Genomic DNA, 27512 nt, shown 5'->3' with positions numbered 1-27512 from the left:
ATAAGCAAAATAACTCATTGATATACTTTTCAATACCTTTGTGATGTATATGTGTGCATTTAACATATTCTAATTAAATTTAACATATTCTAATAATGGATATAAAAGAAGATAACTAATACAAAAAATGTTTATATATCAATTTGTCCAAATATTTAAGTATTTAATCAAAAATAATGTATGGAACTATAATGGATGACAAGACAATATATACCTATATATATATATATATATAAATATATAAATACACATATAAATGTTGTCAAAAGATAAATTTTAAGTCAAAATTATTAATAAATTTTTTAACTCGCATTGTGAGGTCTACATATGTAACTTCTGACGAAAGAAATATCCGAGCAATCTTTGTGAAACGACTTTCGCGTCTGTTTCGCTAAAGCGATATTTTTACAAAGATAAATGCACTTGCTTACTCGAGCATTCAAGTGCGTGAAAGTGAGCCGCTTAATATGAATGTGTGTAGGAAGACCTCCGCTTTAAACCTCTGAACTATGACCCTCCCGTATCGAAACCATCAGCAGTAGCGAGCCGACCGGTCGGCCGGCTGGCTCGTGCAGGCTGAAAAATTTCATGCTACGCGCGTGAATGTGGCCAATTACAATCGAAGTGCCCATTATCTCATCAAGACTGTTTCGGCTTCGTCGGCGTGCGATGTGCGCGCACATCGTACAAGCGTTAAGATTGATTCATTATGCCCTCCGTTCCGGCCTGCTACGCGGAGAAAGATACACTCGTTAAGACACTTCTCAGGCGCTGCTTTTCCTGTCTTGACCCCTGGCGTCCGCGACGGAATCCGGCGTCGATCGTAATTAGGTAGTTAGTTGCTGTTTAGGCGAAGTTATGACGCCCGCATTTAAAAAAAAAATTGGAAAATTGAACTTACGTATATATATTATACTGAATTAACTCGGAATTAACTTGGCGCGGGAACGATACGCACGTTAGAATTTTTCTAATGACCTGAAATAATTAATAAAAAAGTCGAATCACTCGCCTTGGCCGTTGACCCGCGCGACCCCGCCGATCCAAAGCAATAACCGCGAACCGACCGGCTACTTTGATCGGAAGAAAACTTTCGCGCTTTACGTGCGTAATTGTAGCCAATTACTATGGAAACTGCCCATTACATCATCGTGATTTTTCTCGGTTGCCTTTTAGCCGCGTTCAATCGCGAGAGTAGGCTAGACATTTTTATCGTTTTATGCAAGTAAATGTATTATTACTCTTATACTCTAGGCTAAGTTTTAACGAATGAAGAATATCTTATATATAAACGAGAAATGTATATGTACATGCACGTATATAGTGTTTGCTGTAAATTATTACATCAAACAAAGAAGACTTATTATATTTTGCCATATTAAACATTTTTAAAATTTAAAGTTTTTTAAATTTGTGTTAAAATATAAAAAAGCTAAAAAAAACAAGCCAATTATAAGTATTTAAATAAATAAGTAACACAACGTAGTTAGACACACATTGCTCGTGTACAAAAATATATTTCTCGTCTCTTCGTGAAGCCCCCTGTGCTTAGCTACTTCAGTTCCTCCTGTAAACTACGCTTGGATGTGTGCTATTTATTAATATTATTTTATCTTCACCGTTTTCAATATCCGTACAGGGCTTTGCGCCGTGGTTGCCGACGGTGCTAATTTCGAAAACGAAATGAATCGGGCTCGGGTGAACATGCCGTAACTTTATTAAACAGGCGATAGCGATTAATACGTCCCTATAAATACTCTCGGTTAATATAAATCGTGAAGAACAGGAAAAAGCGCAGACATGCAGAGAGGGATATTCTGAAGAAATCACACGCACGGTCTCACGCGGCGAGCATGACCGTACGCATGTGCTCGGCAGTCTTGCTGATTCTCGAGTCACGAAAGCCAGAAGATGTAAATCCGCCAGAGATGAAAAGAAAAAGCCCCCTTCGAGTTTCAACCATTTATTATATTACTATCACATAACGCAAAATTTTTTCTCTCTTTCTTTCTCTCTTTCTTTCTTCCTTTCTACACGTGTGAAATTAATTATTTAAATGCATAAATTTAAAAAATTTTTCTTCCTCACAATTTATATGTATACTTTATCTCAAAATATTTTTCTCTAAACTTTCTAATCATATATTTTATTAATCTTTAAATATGCTTCATATATGAGCTTACAATTTTACTTTTAATCCAGATTTATAAAGTAACGTTTTATATATATATATATAAACTGCAGAAAAATAATATTTTAAATAATTGTTGAAATTAAATTTAGCCATTAAGATATTCGTACAGTATTTACATAAATTCAATCATCCACAAATACAAATGCTTCTGAATCTGTATTTACAACACACAAACATAGTTTCAAGTTTCTTCGCCAGCCATTCAGTGTTAATCATATACAACGAGTTATCGCGTAAAAGCGCCGGACTTCGCGAATTGATGATTCCTAATTAAGGTCCGGTGGCACAATTAATGAGACGCACTGCGTTAATTGCGGCGATCAATAAAGAGGGAGCGAGGTGAGGAGGGACTAGAGAGCAGTGTCGTTCGATAAATGTTTTCGTGCTACCGTACGTATGTACGCACTCTCCATAGGTCCAATCCGAGGTCCGGGATGCCCTCAGGCCCCCCTGAGCCAGAAAGGCCCAAGGTGCGCGCCGCCGGAATTTCTCAATTCGATTTCCATCCAAAGCGCTCATTAATTGCGGCCAGTTCCTTAAGAGGCGAAACGAAGGCACCGCCGCGATGCACTCGAGTCGCGCTTTCTTAATTGGATCGCGAGTGCGGCGTATATTCGTGCACCGACGACGGAGAGACGTATGGTTTTTTTATTATACATGTTTTGTGCACTTTTTCTCTCTCTCTCTCTCTCTCTCTCTCTCTCTCTCTCTCTCTCTTTCATGGAACAAGATAATTTCACGAAAATGTGTTATAATTTGCACTATACTATCGCTCCAAACATATAAGAGAATTTTATTTTCGCCAAAATTAAATCTACGAATCTATGATGACAACAAAAAGTATTGTAATTATGAATTAGTGAGCAAGAATTTTGTGACAATTTTAAGCTCGAAATTATATATACATGTAAAGAGTATTATTTCGAAAAAATACAGATTCGTACTCATTAATTTAATTATCTCTTTTCGAAGGAAAAAACTATAATATAAATAAAAATAAAATTTTTTGCAATTATATTTTTTATTGATATCAGCGAAAATATTCCTCAAGGTGACGATAAGAATTATCTGCTTGAGATAAAAGTTAAAAACTAATTTATAACAATTTCATAATTTCTTTCGTTCTCACTCAATGATTACACCGAATCGACTGCGATTATATTTATGCCCGAAATATCAACGCAGTACATCTTCAAAATCGACGAGTGACATTGAGTGTACAAAGGCCAATTCACGAGACGAGTATAGGGAATTCGAAATCCTCGGCGAATCAAGAAGGTAGCAAGAGGGCAAAGAGAGGAAGTATATCGTCTGGGACTCCGTGACAGGTCGGCTTCTTTTTTGACGAGGAGAGGAAGATTCCGCCGAATCGAGACGAATAAATTCCGAGCGTGACAAAAGGAGAAGGCTCTTATGCGAGCCTAATAGCCTCTGGTCTGGCTACCACGACGGACGGACATGCCGAATCCACATATTCCCTGCTCTTGGAAGCCGCGCCGAAATAACGACCGGGGGTCCGCGTTTCTGCCTCCAATGCGGCCAATCGGTAGAACGCGTCGTTTGTCAGCATCCACGTTCGTTCAGCCTCTCGTCCCGCCAGAGGCAGAAACCAGAGCGGTACAGGGCGATCTTGTCTCGAAACGTTTCGCGGTACCGGGCATGTAAATGAAAAAATGTAAATTGGCCACCAATTGCCCTTATGGATCGCGTGGCCCTTCGGCTACGAAAACTCTGTATCTTTCTACATCTTTGAACGCAGAAAAAGAGATTCGCAACTACGCGTGCACCTGCGTAGCGCAGATGCGTCCTGGAATTCAGTAGTTAATGACACACTTATATTCGTCACTGTTAAGATGACATTTAAAACGTATAATAGTTAATAGTTGCCTTTTGATTTAGAACGGAAAAGTTTATTCCATTATTATTCCGTAAATGATGTACAAACATTTGCACTAGTTTAAAATTATATCAGAGGAGGAGGGAACTATTTTAAAAGTAAATAATACAGAAATTTTTGTATAAATCTCAATTTAAAAGTAGGAATACGGGAATTATCTAATATTCATCGATAATTCCGAGTGTACGATGTAAATGAAAAGTATAAATTGATTCGATTACCGCTTACCGATCCACGGCCTTTCGGTTCTATGGACCAAGAGCGGAGGGAAAGGATCTAAAAAGCAGGACCGACCGCAAAGAGGGAGACGGAAAGAATGAGAAAAAGAGGGAGACGCGGCCTTTCGCTAGTCTGAAGAGACAATGCCATTGTTTTTAGACTTCAAAGGGACTTGGCCGCTCGCGAACTGGGCCTTTGCTCTTGCCGTCGCCCCTAAATTCTTCTACGTCAACCAGCGGTCCCCGTAAACCGCGAGTTTCCCCCTTCCTCCTCTTACTTTCGATCCGACCGCCACACGCTTTCTCTCTATCTCTCTCTTCTTCTCTCTCTCTCTCTCTCTCTCTCTGCATTATGTACAAACGCGGTTCGAGGGGACGTTCGTTAACCCTTCTGAGACACGAGTTCCGCCCGTAGCTTCTTGCAATTCTTCCTTTCCGCAATTCCTTCGGCAGGATGTTAATCGGGACTGCGTTTAATCAATCGTCTAGAAAGAATGCCGACGCGATCCTTGTACTATCGTCATCGAACAAATATACTTTTAAAAATAAAATTTCATAAATATTGAATAATCCCAAAAACACAGTAAGAAAAAAAATCATCGTCATTAATTGATAAGATCATTATTAATTCATATTCTGAGCAGACTGCAATCTGAAGTAGATATTGAAAATAAAATTTCATAAATATTGAATAATCCCAAAAACAGTAAGAAAAAAAATCATCATCATTAATTGATAAGATCATTATTAATTCATATTCTGAGCAGACTGCAATCTGAAGTAGATATTAAAAATGGTCAACACAATTTTGTGCTCCAACATTGTTTTTTTTTTTTTTTTTTTTTTGTTAATCGAAAATCAAATGTGTTGACGACACACTTTCGCCGTTCGCAACAACGGAGGAGAACGTTCGAGGAGCTGCATCCGGGGAGAGAAAAAGGACGCGCGAGGCCGAGGCTCACCGAGGTGCATCCGCAGAAGCCGGCGGGCAAAAGCACGGTAATTGCTGAGCTGGCGCGGCCTTCGCTCCAATAAGCTATACCATATGCCATTTCGAGAGCTGCGATGCAACAGCGGAACATGGAGGATCGAAGCGGCGAACGGAAGAAGCGAGTCCGAAAGAGAGAGAAAGAGAGAGAAAAAAAGAGATCCCTCCTCTCTCGCACACGCCGCGCTAACGCGAGCGAATGTAATGCCCTTTTCTCTCGCGTGTATGTAAATGCGTATTGTCTTACGTCGCCGATAAAAAGACCTCCGCCGCGCCGGCTGCACATTATCGGGGCTTCGCAGTATATTAGCTCTTTGATTTATGTCGGATCGCGCGTGCGCCATATAAGCCCTACAATTGCCCTTCGGCGAGGTAATCGGAGGCGTACGTGAATCTCGAAGACGCGAGAAGCAGTTATAAAAATGCCGACATTTTCCAATATTCGGGAAATTACATCTCTAGTGTTATAAGCCCCTTTTCTTCTCCCTCAACATATAAATATCAAAAATCCTTTTAATCCCCATCCCACGGATACAGATAAAATGTATGATTTAATTAGCTATAGCTCTTTTTTAAACTTTTCATATTTTTATTTATTTATAATGTTTGCAATATGTTCAATGATTATACGATCTTGATAAGTTTCACGACTGAAAAATTCCAACATCAAACACACTATACTTTTATATAAAGTTGCATATATAAAATAAAGCAATAAAGCAAAATTATTACAATATCTATTAAACAAATTAGATTGCTCGAGACGTCAAACGTACAAGTATTGACGATAAGACGCTGGTTATATTTTGTTTATTCTTCTCAACTTTAAATGTGATTTCGTGTCATCTTTTTTGTGTCGTTCTGCAATCACTTATATTAATTTTGAACAGAATTCTAGGTATGCGTAAAAATTACTAAAATATTTATTAAATAAATTAGATCAAGACGCCGAAATCTCATTTAAAGCTAATAGAACTATGTATGTATATATCAAAATACGACCAGTATCTCATTTTAATGCTTATATGTCCAACGTCTCGGGCGATATAATTTGTATAATTAATATTTTAATGATTTTTACGCACAGAACTTTTTATAAAACTATTGTAGTACTTTCAAGCGCTTAAAATCTGACAAGAATGCTAAAAAAATTGTCGAAGGACAAAGACGCGGCGTGAACCTGACATTTCATTGTCAGTTTGTCCCGATTTTTTCTCAAGATACATTATATTAATAGCCGGAAATATTTATTTAATCTATCAAGAATTCTAGAAGCATTAAAAATATTAAAAATCAAACTAAAACTCTCAATAATTAATAAGTTTCCAGGAAATGAGACGCTAACTTCACACACACTCAAATGGAATTGCACGAAATATGTTATATGATAACCGCGACAAAAAAAATTAATTCCGCGAATAATATGTAATAAATTACCTCATACATAATAAATTATGTGATTATTCCCACAAAGTCCATCCCAGGCCTGTTCATCATCTCCTAATCCTTCGTTGATGCATCTTCAAAAACGCTCACAAAACAATTACGCGACATTTTGCACACTCCCGATTTCGATACATATTACGTTTATTGATATATGAAATCTGTGTCGGACGACCGGTATCTTTCCGCTTACGTGTCGCCGCACGAATGATAACGAAAACACTGCGTACAGCACGTTATATACATGCTCAAAATTCAGTATGTTTTTGTTCATGAAGTAATGCGTATAACGTGCTGCGTGTAGTACTCGCGACATTCCAAAAGTCATCCGCGATGTTTTTTTTTCGTAATACGTTCGCGCTACACGTGTTATTTCTTCTCTGTATTCTTTGCTCCACGATGAAATAATATAACAGTAATTTTTCTCTACACGGAGAAAATATAATAATAAAAATTACAATATATAATATTTGTAATCGTGAAATATATTAATATATATGTACAAGAAATCATGCGCGATATATTTATTCAATAATAATATACATACAAATATTATATGAGAGTATTATACTTTACGAAGGAATATTTCAATTTTTCAAATATTTTAACAAACAAATTCATAATCGTTAATATATATCGTTAATAAATAATAGAAAAAATATATAATTTATCATCTTTATAGTATGTATAGAAAAAATTATTAATATCTTTAAATATGAATTTATACACCTATCGGAACACATATCTTTTTTATAGCAGAATATATATATATATATAGTATGTATATATATATATATATATATATATATATATATATATATATATATAATACAAATATATAAAATATATAAATGTATTGATACGTGCATAAATTCATTTGTAAAAGAATTAACGACGCCTTCTATACATATGCACAATTAATTTATTATAGACGAGCGGAAATACGATCGTCTCATGTCAGTACTTACATGTCCGACATTTTAAATGATTTAATTTGTTTAATTAATATTTTAATAATTTTTACCTATAGAACTTTTTATAAAATTATTGTAGAATTATTATAGAATTTTCAAACGTTTAATCTAGTAAGAAATGCTAAAAAAATCATCTTAAGGACAAAGTAAAATGTAGCGTGAACTATTTACAATATAAGAGCAAATTATCAAAATGAGAATTTAAAAAAAAATTGCTTTAATTCTAACAAAATCCATGAGACTTTCCTGATTTTTCTAGATGCAAAAGAAATCTCTGAGAACTCCAACTTTCATGTTTTTCTAGGGAGTAAACACCCTGGCTTTTCTTTACTTTCCAAAGCAAATCTACATTACACCTAGCGTCCAATACGAGTCGAGAAATGGCATGGAGAACAATACGAACATGATGCGTTTGCGAGTACAAATTTGCATGTTCGTGGGAATATCAGAGTATCGTACAATTAATAAATATGTCCAGCTGTTGCATTATTCATGAGACGCGATTCACGCTTGTTGCTGTTATTACCTCTAGTATAGCCTTTTTTCCTTTCGATCTATACGTTATCTATTCATGCTTGAAACATCTATATAATGATTACCAATTTAGTGAAAATTTAAATTTTATCGTACATAAATATCTAACAAGGAAAAGTATGGAAGTATCCCCTTCCGATTTTAATGCGTTTTGAATATGTGTAGTCTAGGTCAAAATAGGAAACACGTATTTTTTTATACATGCTTTTTCAGCCTTTATAAGGGAGTGAAACACTCTCTTGAGAAAAATCGGTTTTTATATTTCTGAGCAAATAAACGTTGAAATGGTAAGAGATATAAAAAAAGTTTCCAATAAAAGTTTTATGGCTTTTAATGTACTTTAAAATTGCATTATAATCAGATTTTTTGAAAATGTCATTTTTCGAAATCCCCCCCCCCCTCCCCCTTTCAATTTTTAAATAATTATACCTTTCCTTGTAAGATTAATTTCACATAAATATCTAACATTAAGATAAGTAATTCTGGTTCTTGTTTAAATTAGCAATTATGCAGAAAAATAATAATTTCAATAATAAATATTATTAAATAAATAATAAAAATGATCACAAGCGCTTCTTTTTTAATTTTTGCTGCGCGTAAGGAATAATTAATGATCCACTTCTATTTTTATTATTTAAGAAAATTATCAAAAGTATTATAACAATACTCAAAAGATCTTGTTAAGGACAGCAGAATTTATCGAAAAAAAATTTCGAGATTTTCAAGAGATTTTAATAGGTTAATCCCATTTTATTTTTCGATTGTTAAAAAATAAAGAACGTTGCGGCGTGTCTACAAGTGTGAGCCGAGAGAGTCTTGATATTGTCGCCTTATAATAAGACACTATCTCATGAACGAGCGGCGTCGGTCTCCACCACAGAGGGCGGTCCGAACAATGGGCCTGAATATCCCGAAGAGACCTCGGCCTCGGTTACGTGTAACAAGAACCGCTCTCTCTCTCAGCGCGCGGCAAGAAGACGTGCGCGGAGGGCGTGGATGAAGGAGCAATGCACGCCATATATCAACATCGTACCGATAACGAGGTCCCCAGGAGGCTACCGGTCGTGGTGGACGACGACGGCGACGACCGGGCCGCTAACTTGAGTCGCTCCGCACGAACTCTTCGAGTTACCGGAACCCGGTTTCAGGGATCCCCGCTGAGGACTCGGGCGATGAAGAAGCAACGAATGCGCATCCCTACGAAACGTTAGACACATTTCGTTAATAATTTACGACGATTTACCGAAGGAATTCATTAACGTGCACTCTGTCATCCCGCAGTGTTAGTCTAGTTTCATTATTTCGTGGCTTCTGGAGAATGAAACTTATCGATCTCCAAATATTGAAGTACTGTGTGTGATTTATAAGAAAGACTTGGAATGACAGTTTTATCCCCTTTTCTCTCTCTTGAATATTTCTCGATCGAAACAAAGAACAATTTCAATTTTCAAAAACGATGGTAAACCGCTAGTTGTCAATGTGGTTAGCGTGTAAGACGCAGGTGAGAGAGCAAGGACAGAGATGGTACGAAAGACAGGGGTAAGAAGAGGAGGAGTAGACGCGAGAGAGCAGGGAAGGACAAAGAGACAGAGAAGGACAGAGCGACGGAATCACCTCGGCGTGGCAGGCGGGCGCCCATTTGCTCGAGCCGACTCGCGGTGCACCAGGGCAAAAAGCCGGTGTTGGTTTAACCGGCTCGCGGGTTATGATGAGAAATGTAATTTAAATTATCCACGCTTTTTGCCCGCGACGGCTTTTTTCTAACGTAACAATCGCCGGCAAGGGCACCGCGCGTCGCCGAGTCGTCTTCTGCTACGGTGCGACAGGGACCAAAATAACGTAAGAGGAGGAGGAGGAAGCGAAGAAGAGGGGGAGGAATAAAGGAAGCCGAGAGGGTCGGAATGAACTTCTCGGACGGAACCCGTCGGAGAAAGTAAACGCGCGCGAGCGAACGAGAGGGAGCGCTCTTTGTGAATGAAATTGTAACTTACCGCGTAACTACGATAATGCGCTCGCTTATGTAATGCGTCGCGATTTCCTGTCGACCGGTGAATGACACATAAGTAAGGCGAGATCGCGGGTGATCGATCATGACGTTCCGAAACTAATATTTGCCATTTCACAAATCTCATATCCTGTGCGACTTAATGACGTAAGGTATTACTCAAACGCAGAGGCGCGCCTTTCGCGTTTAAGACGGCTGGATAGAAAAATATGAGTCATTGGTAAACGTGAGAGGCATAACTCTATTTGCTATAAATCTTTGATTCCTTTCAAAATCATTGCAAAAGAATAAAAAAATAAATTGTTAAAATGTAAACAAAAATTCTGTTATATCTCATTTCATCATATCTTGTTTATAAATTATAATTATTATTGTAACAAAAGTATCATTCGTTTAATCTTTCATTAAAATAATTTATATTAAATAGCGATACCCCGATTTTCAGTTATAATATTGTAGATTTACATCCACAATAAATACTGAATTTCTAGCAGATAGCGAGTGCGCCTGTTAACAATAAGTACGGCAAGAGTGCCATTACGTTAATGACTTTTGCGGAGATACGCAGCGATACTGGCAAAATATGCATTAGAACCGACGATTACGAATATTAACTTGGCGTTTAAAATGGAATAACGCAAGGCATGCCTCACGCTCCTCGCGGATATCTTTCAGGCAATTAATTTTTCAAAACAGAAAAGCGTATATATATGCGCTGTGTATAATAATACCAGACGCGTACTGACCAGTCGCTACTCGCGCGGCCAAGTAATGGAACTTAATGCAACGTGGAAAAGCTCGTGAATGAGTTGCGTGACACGTAGAAGAGGTTTGCAAGGCCCCCATGCGAAGATCCGCGTGACTCCTCGCGTCTTCGTACATCATAGGGAACCTGGACTTCCTGTCCGCGCGCTCACATGTCCGACTCCCAACCATTATAGCATCATCTACTACCGCTCGTCGTTGTGGGAGAGTAAGCATCGCTCACACGTCACGTTATGTGACCGCTCGACTGAAGGTGGAGACTCCTCTCTTTCGTCTTCTTCTCTTCTTCTTCTTCTTCTTCTTCTTCTTCTTCTTCCTCCTCTTCCGCCCCAACCTCCTCCCCCTTCTTCACCTCCTTCATTCAGCTTTACGTTCCGCCATTCACAAGACGCCCGGCACTCTCGTGTACGTTGGCCGCGATTTTCTTGCCAGACAAACACGGAGACGAGACACGACGCCCATCCTTTTCGAGAATTGCACGCGGGAAATAAATTGCGAAGGCAGATTTGTGTCCAGGAATGACCGCTGACTAACCATCACATGCAGTCCCCTCCCGCTTTCGGATGCATCAGGAGACTCGTGTGAATCGAGAAACACTACGACGTCGTGTCCGTAACGAGCAAAGTATAAGGTACGATGCGTAGGAAGCATCAAATAGCAAAGCAACTATCATTTGTCGTTAAATGAGAATTTCGAACTTATTATTTGCAATGACAAATATTCCCAGACAAATATTCTAGACCTCGTAAATTATTCCGGTTATTGTTTCATTCAATAAACTTTGCTTTTTGCGCGATCATTTCCAAGTTTCGTATAACTCATAACTGAGTTATAATAATATAATGAAGAGATTGAAACGTAATAGAGATATCAAGAGAATGAGAAAGACAGAAGTTTGTTAGGGAACGATTCGATCTTAAATCATATTTCATTTGTGTCGCGGTTGACGAGCGTTAGTTACACATGTGTAATGTTTACGATACACACTCGTCACAATTATATCCACATCGATGTGACACGCGGCGCTACAAATTTTATTTTACGATATGCTGACTGAGTCGCGAGAGTGACCACAATGCTTGCGCGTATCCTATACGCTTACGAGCGATTCGTGTTAGATTTATTACGCCATGCGTTCTCTGCGTCTCGAATGTTTTTCCATGCCGGTTTAAGCGTCATCTATACATACGAGTCAAACGCGCTTTTAACGATAAATCGTGTTGATATAAACAGACATAAATAATATTTCCCATGAGAGAATGTATTCTTTTCTTTTCGTCTAGAAGCAATAAACAAGAAAATGACGTTACTATCGTAATGCGTAGTACAATATCGCCATTAAATTTACTAATGTCCATCATAAAATTTCATCTCACAAAAAAATAGACTCTGAAAACGCTCAAAACATATAATGTTTTAGAACAGAAGACATGGGGAAAACTATATTCGTGAAAACCTATCTTCTAGTTCTTATTAAAATAAAAAAAAATATCATTTATACGTGTACTCAGATATTTCTTCCTTTCGATTAAATTCAAAGTAAACTTATATTATAGTTTCTCTTTCTTTCAGCCATGAAGGAGAATCGTCGATACTTTCTAATACCGCAACTGTCACTAATGAGACAATACAACTCGTTAATTATAGATTACTGTCCTTTGCAGGTAAATGCAAAAAGAAGATCTACACGAACAAAAGTCGTAACTAAAGCGTGTTAAATGCAACACGTCGATGAGATCGATCGTTATTTTCAATCAAGCATCCTGATTCTCGCGTAGCAATTTTCGCCGAGATTTCAAGCAATAACGTACAAAGGTTCAGCCTGAATTCTTGATGTATCAGTTATTTGCCGATTTGATAATAGTCGTATCATTTACGTAGTTCGCTTGTTACATTAATTGCAGCGATAGTTGCATAACTAATACCCTGTTAATAGCTATAAACAAGTATGTACATGCTTAATAACATTGTACATTTCATATTGTTCACTTTTCTATTGTGTTACACGAAATGTAACTAATGACCGAATCAGAAATATAGAAAAAAAGGAGGAAGACGATTGGATACAGACACACCATCGAGCTAGAATAATATTTTTTTCTCAAAAGTTAATTAACTATAAAACAATTTAAATCGCGAAAAATAAGTATAATAAAATACTTCTGAATAAGTTGTATTCTGATTTATAATGATAACCCAGGCGCGAAATTAGTTGTAAGTCGCTATTTTTAAACCGTTCGTTTCATACTTGTAATAGTTATTTAAATGCTAGTGATTAGCCTTTCTTTTGTTACATTAATATTCAATCAATCGTAAGATTTACGGATAAATATAAAATATACAAGGTGAATAAGTCGAAATATGTTATAATTGAAAAAAATTAATATTCTATAATTTGATAGTATCTCTACCTCTTTGATTGTATCTCTCGATTTATGTTCCAAACTTATTAATGTGTAACATTACAAGATTTTTCGTAAATCTATTACCTAAGAGTGATATTAGATCTTGATTCTACAGATTTCAATCAATGCAATCCGTTGAAGTTCATCTTTAGTTCCTTATCTACGGAAAATATGCGACTCAATTAAGTGCATGGACAAATCTTACGGAGAAAAAAACCGGATTATGTTCCTTTGGTCTAAATTCGCAAGAGTATACCATGATAATCTTTAATTAGATTTCGGTCGGAGATATCGCGTTTATCGTTGAGTTACAAAAGTCGACTCACGGGGTCGGAAACGAGAGCTTACAATGCAGTGGTCCCCGAATAAGAGACCCGGCTGCGTCCTGACCTTCAATTAGTTACCACGGAACCGCCGACAGAATTAACGGCTTCCTGGCCTGCTAAATAAATAAAAGGAGGTGTTACGTGCACGAGAAGTAGGCAGGTATACTCATGTGCGACTTTTCTGCTTGACGAAGGAATGAGAAAAAGAATTAAACAGAAAAGGACAGAAAGAGAGAGAAAAAGAGAGAGAATGGCTAGACGTAAAGCAAGAGGGAGAAACAGAAAAGAGGGAGACATAATCGAATCTTAGGCCACTGTTAATTATATGCGAACGCTACGCTCGGTGGCTCAAGCACATCGCGAGAGATTCGCGTGGAAGTTCAAGCGCGCCTCCCGCGTCCGTGATCTCGACTCCTTCCTTCCGTTCGCGGTAATTAATTGGCTAGACTCGCTGATGCCGCTACACTCGACCGAATTTCAACTCAACCATAATCCGTTCCATCTCCGGCTAGATATCAGCCGCATCTGTTTCCCGCGCACAAAAAAGGAAGCTGTATTCGTTCCGATGACTAAAAAAGTAGTGGGATATTTTCACTGATTTTTTTTCAAACTTTGATGCTACTTGAGAAAGAAACACAATTGATGTAAGAATTTGCGCTAGTTATACTGACTGGAAATTTTATTTATTCGGTATAATAATCTAATTTTACTTTTAAAGTATACATGCATAAGCATTAATAAAATTAATAACAATTGTTCAACGTGTTTGTACTTTGCGTTTTTACCGCATTTATCGCGCGTTAAAATGTGTATACCGTGAATAATTTGTAAAAGAGTATAATGCTTAAATTCATAGCACCGTTACTGACGCTTAATATTTTCTTCGGTTGATTATTAAACTTATTAAATTTTTCATTTAACGAGCGTTTTTCGTGTCAATAATGAATTCAGTATAATCGTCGAGCTAACATATCAGATCTCATTTCATTCGTTAAGTTTTAAACCGAATATATTAAAAGGCGCAAAATACGTTCATCCACAAACGTAAAAAAACATCAATATTCTAGTAACAGTTATAAGCAATATTCGTGAAATTAATAAAATTTGTATTGATTAATTAATTTATAATTTGTCCTATAGACATAATTAATTTTTCTATTAATAAAATATTTCTGAAAAATATTTCCTTACATATTTATTTTTCTTTGAATATTAAGTAACTTTATATTCTACTTTCACATATACCTATGTATGTATACTGTATGTAATTTTTCTTTTAAATATCTACAAAACGTACAGATAATATATCATTTCATCTCGAGTTTTAGGTGTATGGATACTAATTGCTCTGTCTATCCTTTAATATTTATAGCAGTATTTGTACATTTCTACATCACGCGGTAATTAGCTTCAATCTTAACGCGGCTCGTGACTTCGGCACTTCCCTAGCTGCAATTGCAAGGGGTCGAAAGAGAATGCGGCGCGCGGTCAGCTTCCGTGACGACGAGGAAGGCTACGTGTCTTAATAACGCTCGCCGACATTCTCTTACCTCCGACTTAGACCTGGCCTATTGCTAACCGTCACGCTGGCGATCCTAATTAAATCGGTGCCAATTAGAATCGACCTTAATGCACGCTTTCGCGAGATACATCGACTACTACGAAGCCATTTTTCACGCGATACCGTCACATATGGAAGTTCCGATCTACGCCTCTATGAAATTGGATCTAATCTCCGGTCGGCAACAACGATAATGATATCGACGAAAATTCGCATTTAACGGCATTGTGTGCAAACTCCGTTACATTATTTAATGAAAGTATATATGTAGAAATAATAAAAGATTTTTTTAATAAGTTGATATATGATTTTTTAATGAGAGAATAAATATATTTCATTATTAATAAATCAGTACTAATCAAACGTAATGAATAAATTTATCTATTAAATCAAATATTATATTAAAAAGAAAATACTTATCAACAACTTCGAGTTACTAAATAATATACTCCATCTTAGTACATCGAAACATGAATGTATAAATTATAAAGGAAAAAGGAACGGATAAAAGATGACGAACGTGTTAGAGCTTTCTCGATGCGTGACAAATGCCCGAGACGTTTACGCAGATAATGCATCTAAACGACTGTAAACAATAGGTACATGTGAAGATCAGCAAGACCAAGACCAGTATTCTCAGGAAAATGCTAATCGGATTAGATTGTAATTAAGTCTCGCGACTGACGTTGCGGCGACGTCTCGCTAAAACCACCAGAACGAGGGGACCGATTTGGTACGTGCGCTTCATGGGGCCTCTAATTACCGCAAGCCGGAAGCTCGCCAGAGAAAACGGAAAGGTATAACGCTGTATAAGACCCGAGCGTGTACTCTTGGGTTCGTTCGTTCGACCTTCCTTCCTCTCTTGAGCACGACCACCTTCCTCCTCCGCTACCCCCGTGGCTCTTCCGTTTCACAAGGGGAAGAGGGGCAACCCACTCGCGTACGAAGGGAATGAATAGCGTGCGTTCACGGTAAGGCGATCCCCGTAATAGTGGCACACGCCGTTACCACTACGCGAAGAGGCGCGTCAGGCTCGCGCGCGCGCGCACAAGCGCGGCTCTACTTACGGTAATTAACATGATTGCCATTATACGTAGATACGCGGTCGGCGTGCGTCGTAATGGGCAACCGGCGACCACCGTTGCGAAACCTCACCTGTAGAAACATCTTCTCGAGACGGATATTCCACGAGACATCGAGGATGCGTCGGAGATCGCGCGTGCTTCCGAAAGGAAGTTCGAAAGGAAAGGGAGGCGCGAATGCCGTTTGGATTGTAATCACGACGCGCAATCAGCATAACACATAACCATTCGATTTTATCAAACATTTTTCTAATGTTAAGTTGTTGTAAAATGTATCTAACATAATTTTTTTTTCTTTCAAATATTATAAAATTTAATAATAGAATAAACCAATTATTTATGACTATATCAAATAGTTGAGCATTTCAATAAATTTATATTGAAATAAAAGCTCAAATATAAATTTTTTTAAGTACTTTATGGATGAAATAAATACTTTTTAAATAAATATTTTTTAAATTCTTTACGGACGAAATAAATATTAATTTTATTTATGAGTAGCACACACAAAGCTCTCCTAATTTAAACAAAATTTAATTTACAAATAAATATCTTTTATATTTAAATAAAAGGTTTGATTTGATTAAATTTATATATAAAAAAACCTAAAAGAAAAGAGAATTATTTACTTACTTTTCATTAAAAATAAATAATTTCAGATTGAAGTAAGAATAAAAAGTAATTTTTAATAAAATTCTAATAATTTTCAGTTTAATATAATTATTATTTTTTTAATAAATATACTTAAAGTATGATAACAAAAGTATTACAACAAAATCGATCTCTTTTTGACAATAATTTCAAAAAGAAATCATTATTTCAAAATTAAGTATTTAATATATTATGTTCAAGCAATTTAAATTACCACATTTCTAATTTATTATAATAGTTAAACATTAAAATTTTATTAAAATAAATTTTAATATAAATAAAAACGAAAATGTATTTGTTATAAATATTATTAATAAATTTAATTTTAAATAAAAATTTATTTGTTATTTAAAAATCAAAATCTTCTAGTTTTATTCCTTATTTTCCACTCATTATTTTAAAATAAATATTCCACTCGTTATACCAATATAAATAACATTTCTTTAGTTCTATATATGATTATCGAAATATAAAATAACATTAAAATAATTATTTAAATTAATGAAAAATCAATCAGCTTATTGACAATGAAAAAATATCAAAACTTGGTCTAACACAGCTCATGCACATATACATAGATAAATATATATGATATATATATATATATATATATATATATTTAAAAAAATTTCAGCGATACTTCAAATATATACATATATAGATACACATAATCATAGAAACAAAATCTACAGTGAGAGAAATACTCACATAAAATATATATTAAGTAGTAAGTATCCAACAATGGTCGCAAATCCAGTAAACAATAATAAAAAGAAACATCTTGAATTTCCGTATTGATACTCCATCCTTTCGACTTCGATCTTATCAGCTGCAACTCTGAGTGGAAAATTCAGTTTTTATCAAGAATAATTTCGAAATTATAAGAAATTTCGGAAACTTTTTAGGCACTGGATTAAAAACCATAAATAACAGTAATTGCTAATCGCTCATCCCGAACTACATCTCAGTCGCGATTGTATTTTAATGTTTTGAGAAATTATTTGATCTTTTTTAAATCCTTGATATTAACAAGTTCGTCAATGTATTACGTATAAGGACTATGATAGTTTTAGAATAAAATTGTATATGCTTTAATAATCATACATCCAGATGGTACAACATAAATATCACATAGAGGAGAACAATATTTTTACATTCTACCGAAATTTTTGCGTACATCCATTATTTTTCAATTATTTTTAAAGTTTTTCTTCTTTGACTTTTCCATCAGAACTGAGTACTGTGTTTAATATTTTAGTTAAAGCTTTTTGTTTGAAATCAATTATTTCTTTTTAAACAAGATATTTTTAGTATGTTCTCTTTCTATTTATTTTTATGTTTTCAACGTCTTCAGTTTCTTCTCTTTTTTGAAATTCTTCTTTTTCGGTTTCTACACAAGACATATACATGACAGGAATTTCGTCAGAAACGGTATTATTTATTACTTAACTCCTGTGAACTGACAGTTAATGTCGAAGAATCTTCTTGTGTCTGATGACCTTGTCTTAAAAATCTTTTCCATAATTTTTCTATATCTTCAGAGCTAAGAAGTTTCCACGCCTTCCAGATCGTAGATATACAATAACTATAATTGTATTCTCTGTTAAATTCTTCATCTTCATAAGAAAAATTGCGTACACGTTCTAACATATAATTATAAAAAATTCGATTGACTTCTTCAATAATATCTGGATGCAGTGGTTCAAAAAGTGAAACTGTGTTTGTTGGAAGGAACACTATTTCGAAACCGTCGTATTAATCTTTTTTCCGAGAAGATATGTTACACGCAATTGCCAACAAATAAAAGCACTTTCCCCAATATATTTTTTTCTAATTGATGTTCTCTCACACTTGTCTTAAATCGATTATTGTACCAATATGCGAAATCCTTTTCTTCCGATTCTTCCGTCGAGATATTTTCTTTTAATTTATGAGCCACAAGCAATCTCTCACGATGTTTTGACACTCCTTGATTTTCATTTTCATTTTTATGCTCGTACATAAAGTGTTGTGGTCTGTGACTGCCAGTAACATTTGTGCAAAGTATAATAATTAAAGGGTTTTCTTTTAATCTTGTAATCTTTTAATATTTACTAAAATGTTATTGCCTACAATTTACAATAACCTATGAGATAATAAATAAAATTATCTGTGTAATATATTTGGACACACACGTACACATAGAGCTGAATAAATTTTTAGTAAAATAAAAATTTATTAATTATTAAAAAATAAATTTAGTTTCAATAAATTTTTTTGTTATTTATACGTATAGCTTTTAATTTTTTCTTTATTTTTAATAAATTATTTAATTGGTTTATTAAATTATTTGAAATAATTATCCAAATCTGATTAATATGTATGTGTTTTTATTTTTTAATGTTAATTTTAGTGTCAAAAGTTATTTGAAATAAGTTTCTTATGAATTATTAACTTAATTAGGTTTCATATAAATTGGTAACTTAAATTGTATAAATTCTAATTTTAATTGTATAAATTCTTATATTTTTAATTGTACTCATAAAATTAAAGATAAATCTAGCATCCTTATTCTATTTGCCTTTAATGCAGATAAAACTTTGAAATTGTTTTTTTTCTGATCTCGGTACAAGCAAGCGCATCACGTGTGAACGGTCGATAGTGGTTATTCGTCCTGAAATAGGTATATCAGACAACTTACGGGCGAGAGAACTTAGCAGACACGAACCATTACCATGGTGGGCGAAGATGGTAGCGAGGTAGCTAGTACGGACGGTAATGGTCATTACGAGCACGCTTCGCTGATTGTGCACCGCCACAAGACCGAGGCGGAGAGGGCATCATCGCCGACCCGGAGACCCGCTCTTATATATCGCCGCGCCGCCTTGTAGCGGCGATGCGATGTGCTATGGCAGAATATTCTTTTATTAAGTTAAACGCAATGTTCACTGAACTCGTTCGTTAATTTAATGCCGCCACCATTCGGACTTTTTATATCAATAATACACTTTCAGATGCAACAAATAAATTCATCATTCAAATGGTACGATACTGAATAAAAAGAGTAGTATTTGAAAACTTAAAATATACTAAATGAAGAGATTTATAAATATTTTTAATTTCAGGAAAGAGTATGGGAATTAGGAATACTTGGTTTTATTTCTTCTGTCATTTCATATGAAGTGTACGTATAATCATAATTTTTACGCACATGGCTCATTATGTATATCTATTTAAAATTTGATGAATATAGTTGACTAATGGCCAATTTAAAATTTAACTTCTTATCAAGGCATTTCTTATATTTCTAATATCGATTTTAATTGATTGTGCTAATTTTTGATATCTTTGTATACCGTATATTTTATGAAAACATACACTTTCAGATTGGCTTCTGATTGACATTAGTTAAAAGATTTCTCAAACAACACAACCACAAGAAGCTACTTGCGACAGCTAAAGATGCGCTTGATTTTTTACCATCGATGATAGTATATGCTTATAATTCTTGGAGTAATCGTTCGTTGAATCCGTTAAATGATTATAAATCACATAACGTTCGTTAGCAAATTTAATACTCGCCTGTACAGTCGCCGCTATAGTCCTATATCACTTTAACTTTAACGCACTGCGTTAAGTGTGAAGTTCAGGGTTGCGCCAAGTACGATGAACCCGTCTGACCATATCGTCTCATGATATCGAGCATCGAGAGTTTTATATAACGATATCATTTTCTATTTTTGCTCCGTAAAATTCATAACTTTTGATTCTAGCAAATAGAAGAAAAAAAAATATATATATGTATATATTGCATAATTTTTGTAAAAATTTTATAAAAAATAAAATAAAGGCACAAATACAAAATACAATAAATACACATGTAATCAAACAATAAGAATGTTTAAGTAATATATATCGACTTTTCGAATTGAAATTCTATTAAACTAAAATGCCGATTAAAAATTAATTGAGAGATAAGCTTTATTGTCATTGCGTAAAAAATTAAAGTTATCAAAATGATCGCTGACATATATAGTCCTCGTGCGTTCTGTATAAGGAGAAAGAAACTTACATAATTACAGTGAAGTTAATAACATCCAGTTACTCTTTGCAAGAACTATGCTATAAAATATATGTACGATACGAATTAACGCGAGTTCAGTGGCGCATTCGTGACCGCCCGTCATGCAGCTGCGAAGAGAGCGCGAGACTCAATAATGCAAAGAAAAAAAAGGAAAGGAAACTCACATATATATACATATATATACACAGATACACGTGACGGGGCGATCGTTTTCGCGCGGCTCTCGTGCAAAATGCATCCGCACGACCTCGCGTGGCATGGAAGATCAGAGGAGCCTTTGCCATATAAGACCCCCGTTGCGTCTGGCGGGTACAGGTGACGGCGTGGCATGTTCTAACCAGACCTAAGCGCAGAGAACTCCGGAATGTACCGGAATGTAAGATAGGGAGAACCGAGAGGGAGGCACAGGAGCAGGCGAACGAGCGAGACTCCGTAATTACGGCCCAATATGCAACCGGGTCTGGGCGCATCGGCGGCGATATGCACGCCGCTTAAAGTCGCGGCTGATCGCGAGATAGGCGTATTATGGATACCAGTTTCGCGTACAACCTCCGGCGCACAACTTCCAAGACCAGCTTCGTTCCTTCCTCTTCATGTTCGCGCACGTACATTCAGAATGATTAATATGCTCCCGGACCCTCGTAACACCTGATCTGTCTCGGACTAAAATTACGCGCTGCTTCGATACAGGAGCTACACGGTAGAGCCGTGCCTCAGCCGAGTAGGGATGACACCCGGAAGATCAGAGATCGAACGTGGAATCGACCTTCGATCGTTGAACCTAAAGAGGTCGACTTTAACGATACTTTCATACCAGGGCTTATTTTTTTCTAACAAAAATATTGTAAGAACAATCACGACAGATTTAAAATAATTAAAATCATCAAAATATTTGTGTGCGATAAACATATTCTACTTTTATGCAAATAATGAATTTAGTATTTTACACATTAGTACTTTTTGTAATCTGATACGATTGCGCGATTGTGAAATCACATTGTTATATATGTACGACATTTGTTATCGCGTGAAATATTTATTGTCGAACACCTGAAAACACACGCATACACACACACACACACACAAAATACGTAACTATAAATTACGTTTGCGCGCACGTGTGCACGCGCGTTTATTCCACATCCAGAGGCAAAGTATCTTATCGAGGCGTTATCGTTAAGAAAGCGAGCGGTCTCGCGGGGGAGTGATTACGATAATCCCGACGGAAGATTCGCAAGGAAAGGAAAAAGAAAGGAGCGCGAGTCCGTATCTTTCCCGCGGCGGAACGGGTCCCCGGATAATAAAACACTCACGAGACTCACAAGAAGATGAATTAATGGTCCACCCTGTAGGCACAAGCCACTGGCGATACGCCCACGCTGCCGGTCACAATGTGAAACGGGTCGAAATGTCGGAAGATACGCTCGGCCGCCGCTTCGTTATTAATTAGCCGGTTCAATCGATTGTTATATCAATCGAACTGTTATAAATACGTCGAATTCCGATATTCACGTTATATCGAACGCAATGCACAATGTGGCTTATGTGAAACTAATATGATAACATATAAGTATATATATAAATTTCAATGTTGCAAATAGAGAAGCACATAATCGTCATATCTATTTGCTAATAAAAATGCATAAATGGCACATGCGAAAGCAGAAATAATTAAACAGTTGTCTCATCTTCTTATTCATGATACTATAATTTCGTAATAAAATAATAAAATAACAAATATAAAAATAATAAAGATACCTTTAGATATTAAGAAACAGTTAAATAATAAGATAATTTTTTCCTGTTTTATATTTAATTTTCTTACATATATATGGTTTAACTTATTAACTTTAATAAAAGATTTTAAAAAAATTCCAAGTATTGTTTCAGTATATAATATTTTACATTGCGAATCTATTTATAAAATTATAAGATAGCGATATATGGAATCGATTGCATATTAAAACATCGAATATCATGTAGAAATAATATCACGAGAGAATTGTGCGGCGCATCTCACAAACCATCGCGGCTATGAACGTCACCTACGCGACCATTCAGCCGACATCATCGTGCATTGCCTACACGTAGCCGCGCGACACGATGCAGGCGCATCGGTATGCACTGCGTATAGTCTCGGCTTCGCGCTCGCGCAAGCTGGGCAAAGAAAATCGAAAGTAAGCCGACGGCAAAAGGAGGCGGCTCCGTTTCTTGCAAACGCATCCAACGTACTGTATGCAAAGTAGCCATTTACAGGTAAGTATCCCACGGATGCACCTATGCGCCGCTTACCTGTCCCCGATGCAATGCACCGCTCCTATGCTCAAGGGTAAACGGTGGCGAGTTAAGAGGAAGAACGGCGGGCAGGAGGAAGGTAAGGGGTTGGCTCTATCAGCCATCAGTTTATCGCGATGCTCTGAAATCTCCTTTGGGAGAATCGTTCAAGTCGAAGCCTTGCGCTTCGAATGAATGAGAGATCGTGCGTATTCAAATAACATATATGCGCTGCTGCAAGGGAGATACGAAAGTTTTACGTCTATGAATGAAGATTCCCGTTGGATTAGAAGCGCTTACGCAAGAGATAGATAGTGTTTAATAAACATACCGAGAAGAAGATAGTTATGTCATTAAAGTAAAACTATCAAAAACGGTTATGAAAGATAATACCGGAGAGGGACGTCTCGTTCCGTGTATGTTTACCGATTATTAAGCTTTATTACGCAATTGTAAAAATCGCCAGTGCATTCCGGTTAATTCATTCGGGATGAGCCGCGTGCTGCTAATTCAACAGCACACTCGACGTGCATTCACCGACGGCGTGCATACACGCATCGCGGGCCTGAAACGCGCGCACGTGCGTCGGGCGCGCGCGTTGCGTCGTGTGCGTGCGCGATTGGAACGAAGGTAGCGCGCACGAGGAGTCCAGATTGTGAGATTTCATTCTCTGAACCTGCAATTTGCGAAATTGACGGGGCAATTTGTTTACCGGTAATTGCGATACAATCGAGCGGGAACTCGTTATAAACGGCTAGAATCGGCGGTGTTACACTCGGCAGGAGGACCGATATCGAGACGTTTTTCTTTTCAAATCTGCCACGCGCGTAAGGTATCGCATAATCATGATCAAACCCGGACGTAAAAGTTACAAGAAGCGAAAATAGAGTATTTGACTTTGTTGAAAATAAGTTACCTTTGACTATAAAATTATACATCTTTTAAGATAAGATTCTAAATCAATCGGGATTAATTTAATTTTTACTTTATTTCTTATATACTTTTTTTTTTATATAAAGAAATAATTTAGAGTACAATTTTTCATAAAATAAATGTCACAATATGAAAAACAGAATTGTTTTGTTTATAGACAACTCAATATGGGATCTTTACGTCAATCTGTACTGTAAATATTTTACATTTCTTTACTTTTTCTCTATATATTGAATATTTTTAATTGTGCTTGCATCTCTTGATCTCCCTCTGTCTCTCTTTTATGAAGTAAAATCAATTAATTATTAATTAAACATCAGTTAAGTATCTTATTTTTTCACATTTTTGAAATTTAGAATATCATAGATCAAGATGGCGCAAAAAAGTGTTCAAATTCACGATTATAATCATAAATAACGAGTGAATAAACGCGTATACATATAAGCGTTATATACCTTGAGCAGTTCAACCTTTGTTCTTCCGAACTCGTATTAATAATGTAGTTAGCAGAGATATACCGGTTTGCATACTTCGCAATGATCAAACGTCACCGAACTTCGTCGTGTCTCATCGAAGAAGAGTTCCCGCTTCGTTTATACGAGCAGCATGAGAAGCGCAGCGAAAGAATGCCGACCGGAGAACGAGCGATCGTTCCATTGGTGAGGTCAGCGTCAAAGTCATCGATCAACCTCAGACCGAGGTCATCTCGCGACCCGACAGCAGCTGTTCTGGCGGCGCAGTCAGTCATCGATCTACGCATCCTGCCGTAGATCACCAGTTTGATATATCTACCCCCACTTATTCTTAGATACACGCATGAGTACAGACATGTGTATGTATAAAAGGTGCCCGGGAATTAAGGCATCATCATCTACATATGTTCTTATTCTTGTGAGTCGTTTAAGATGTAACCCAATTTAAATTATCTCGATAACAAATAATTAAATTAAACTTTCGCAAATATCAAAAATATAAATCTAAACATCTTGCAATTCTAAAAATGATAATTATACATATTTTATTCAATTTTATTTTATATATATATATAAATTATATATATATATTTACATACATATATATAAATTATTTTAGTATTTATATGTGTGCTCAACTATGTTGTCTCGATAGTTTTGTCATCTTACATTCATCTTATTATAAATCGTAAGCAATAACGTCCTAGCAGATATCACAATACGTAAACATCGAGAAAACGAAAACATTGCTAATGAGTGGATACATGACTTTTAAACAGCATATTTATGTATGTGTATATAACATTTTTGAGAAGTAGATTGACAGAAAGAAAAAAAGGAAAATATTGTATAAAATAAAAAAAAATTACTTTAAATTTTTATCCGTGTTGTTAAACAATAAAAAATGAATTAAAATTGTCCAGATATTTCTTACATCTTTTATAACATGTGTTATGTATCAACATAAATAATAAGTTAAAGAATAACGATATAATTTATTAGTAAAATATCTATTCAATATACTTAAATCAAATTCAATACTTAAATACGTCATACTACTTTATAATCAAATAATGTGACAAACTTGTTAGATAACGAGTTTAAGTTGTCAGCTTCAATCATGTAACTCATGACAATATTAAAAAAAAATGAAAGAATAATATAGATATGCAAATCGGTTTCTCATATTTTTATCTACATTGCACTGTACCATTTTCTTATTATCTGATTATCTTATTTTATTCTATTGCGATATAATATTGTCACACAAGTTTCCGCGTTCACCTTCGACAAATAAATTCAATTTAAGAATAATTTACTTTTAACGAAAGTTTTTCTAAAACGGATCTTGGATCAATTTTTTGCCTCTTCATAGTCAGAGAACTTAATAGATTCTTTTAGCAACATAATTGTTTTGAGGAACAAAAGAAAAATCGCATATTTTGCACAAATTACTGGTAGCCATAAACTATCACCTTTTCGGTACGAATATGAAAATGATTATAAAAATCAAAAAGTATCAGACGAGTGTCAGGACAAATTACTTGTGGCTCATAAATTACAAGAAAATACTTCGACGGAAATCGAAAAATCGAAAGATTTCGCATATTGGTACAATAACCTATTTAAGACATGAGTTAGAAAGCATAATTTAATAAAAAATATAACGGGCAAAGTGCTTTTACTTGTTGACAATTGCATGCAATATATCTTCTTGGAAAAGAAGATTAATACGAAAGATAACGATTTCGAAATAGTATTTTTTCCAACAGTCTCATTTTTTGAACCACTTTATTCAGAAATTACTCAGGAAGTTGATCAAATTTTTCATAATTATATGTTAGAACGTGTACACAATTTCTCTTATGAAAATAAAGATTTTAAGAGAGAGTACAATACGAATTATTGTCTAACTACGGTCTGCAAGTCATGGATACTCATCATGTCTGAAGACAGAAAAATTATGAAAAATATTTTTAAAACAATGTCATCAAACAGAAGAAGATACTCCGACTAACTTCTCTCAGTGCACAAGAGTTAATTAATACTGTTTCTAACGAAATTCTAATAATATATACTGCTTGCACAGAAACTGGAAGAGAATGAGAAAAATATATATTATTATATAATATTGAATTTATTAATTTTATTAGTGATTTTATTAATAAGAATTGCTTTTTCAGCTTTATTAGAATAAAAAATTTTAGATTTTACATGTCCAAATTTATTTTGCGTATGAGATTTCGATATCTTTCTCATTTGAAATTGTTTAATTATCAATAATCGATTAACAAGTTTCAGAAAAAATACGAATTAATTCTTGAATAGCACAATATTCAGTGTGATAAAAGTAATGTAATAAATAATATTCAATGTAGATAAATATTGTCCAAAAATATTCATATTGTACAAGATTAATATTTTTCTCAGATACTTAAACGCTCATATATAAGTTGATAATTTGCGAAGCAATTCCTCAACCCTCAAACTGCAGGTCTTTGCTCTCGTAAAGCAGATCAACATTCCACGTCACGTATTCGTAAAAATTCAGCAGGTTTTTATAATCCATGGAGCGAATTGCACAAAAGGCTAATAAACGCATCTCGTGCGCTGTACCTTACCGTATATCTTTACAACACAGAGTTATAAACGCATTAAAAAGAAGCATATAGGAGATGCGAGGCTTCATCGCTCACTTAAAATCATCAGTCATTTTACCGAACCGT

The 27512-nt window shown here is 35.4% G+C and overlaps 1 protein-coding gene across 7 annotated transcripts in view; it reads right to left on the bottom strand.

Moving 5' to 3' along the window:
- LOC140676016 (uncharacterized) overlaps positions 1–27512 on the bottom strand; it is a 227913-nt gene that overhangs the window by 121622 nt on the left and 78779 nt on the right. The window contains exon 1 of one of the 7 annotated variants that reach the window (XM_072910603.1): positions 6735–6999. The exons of 3 other annotated variants lie outside the window; for them this stretch is intronic. The gene's annotated coding sequence lies outside the window, so the exon portion shown is untranslated. Of the gene's footprint in view, positions 1–6734; positions 7000–27512 lie in introns of those variants that run through there. 3 more of the 7 variants (XM_072910604.1, XM_072910607.1, XM_072910608.1) reach the window with 3 other exon arrangements.

The sequence above is a fragment of the Anoplolepis gracilipes genome, chromosome 2, assembly GCF_047496725.1.
Source record: "Anoplolepis gracilipes chromosome 2, ASM4749672v1, whole genome shotgun sequence".
Classification (NCBI taxonomy): domain Eukaryota; kingdom Metazoa; phylum Arthropoda; class Insecta; order Hymenoptera; family Formicidae; genus Anoplolepis; species Anoplolepis gracilipes.
This window is presented reverse-complemented; position numbering and strand designations above follow the sequence as displayed.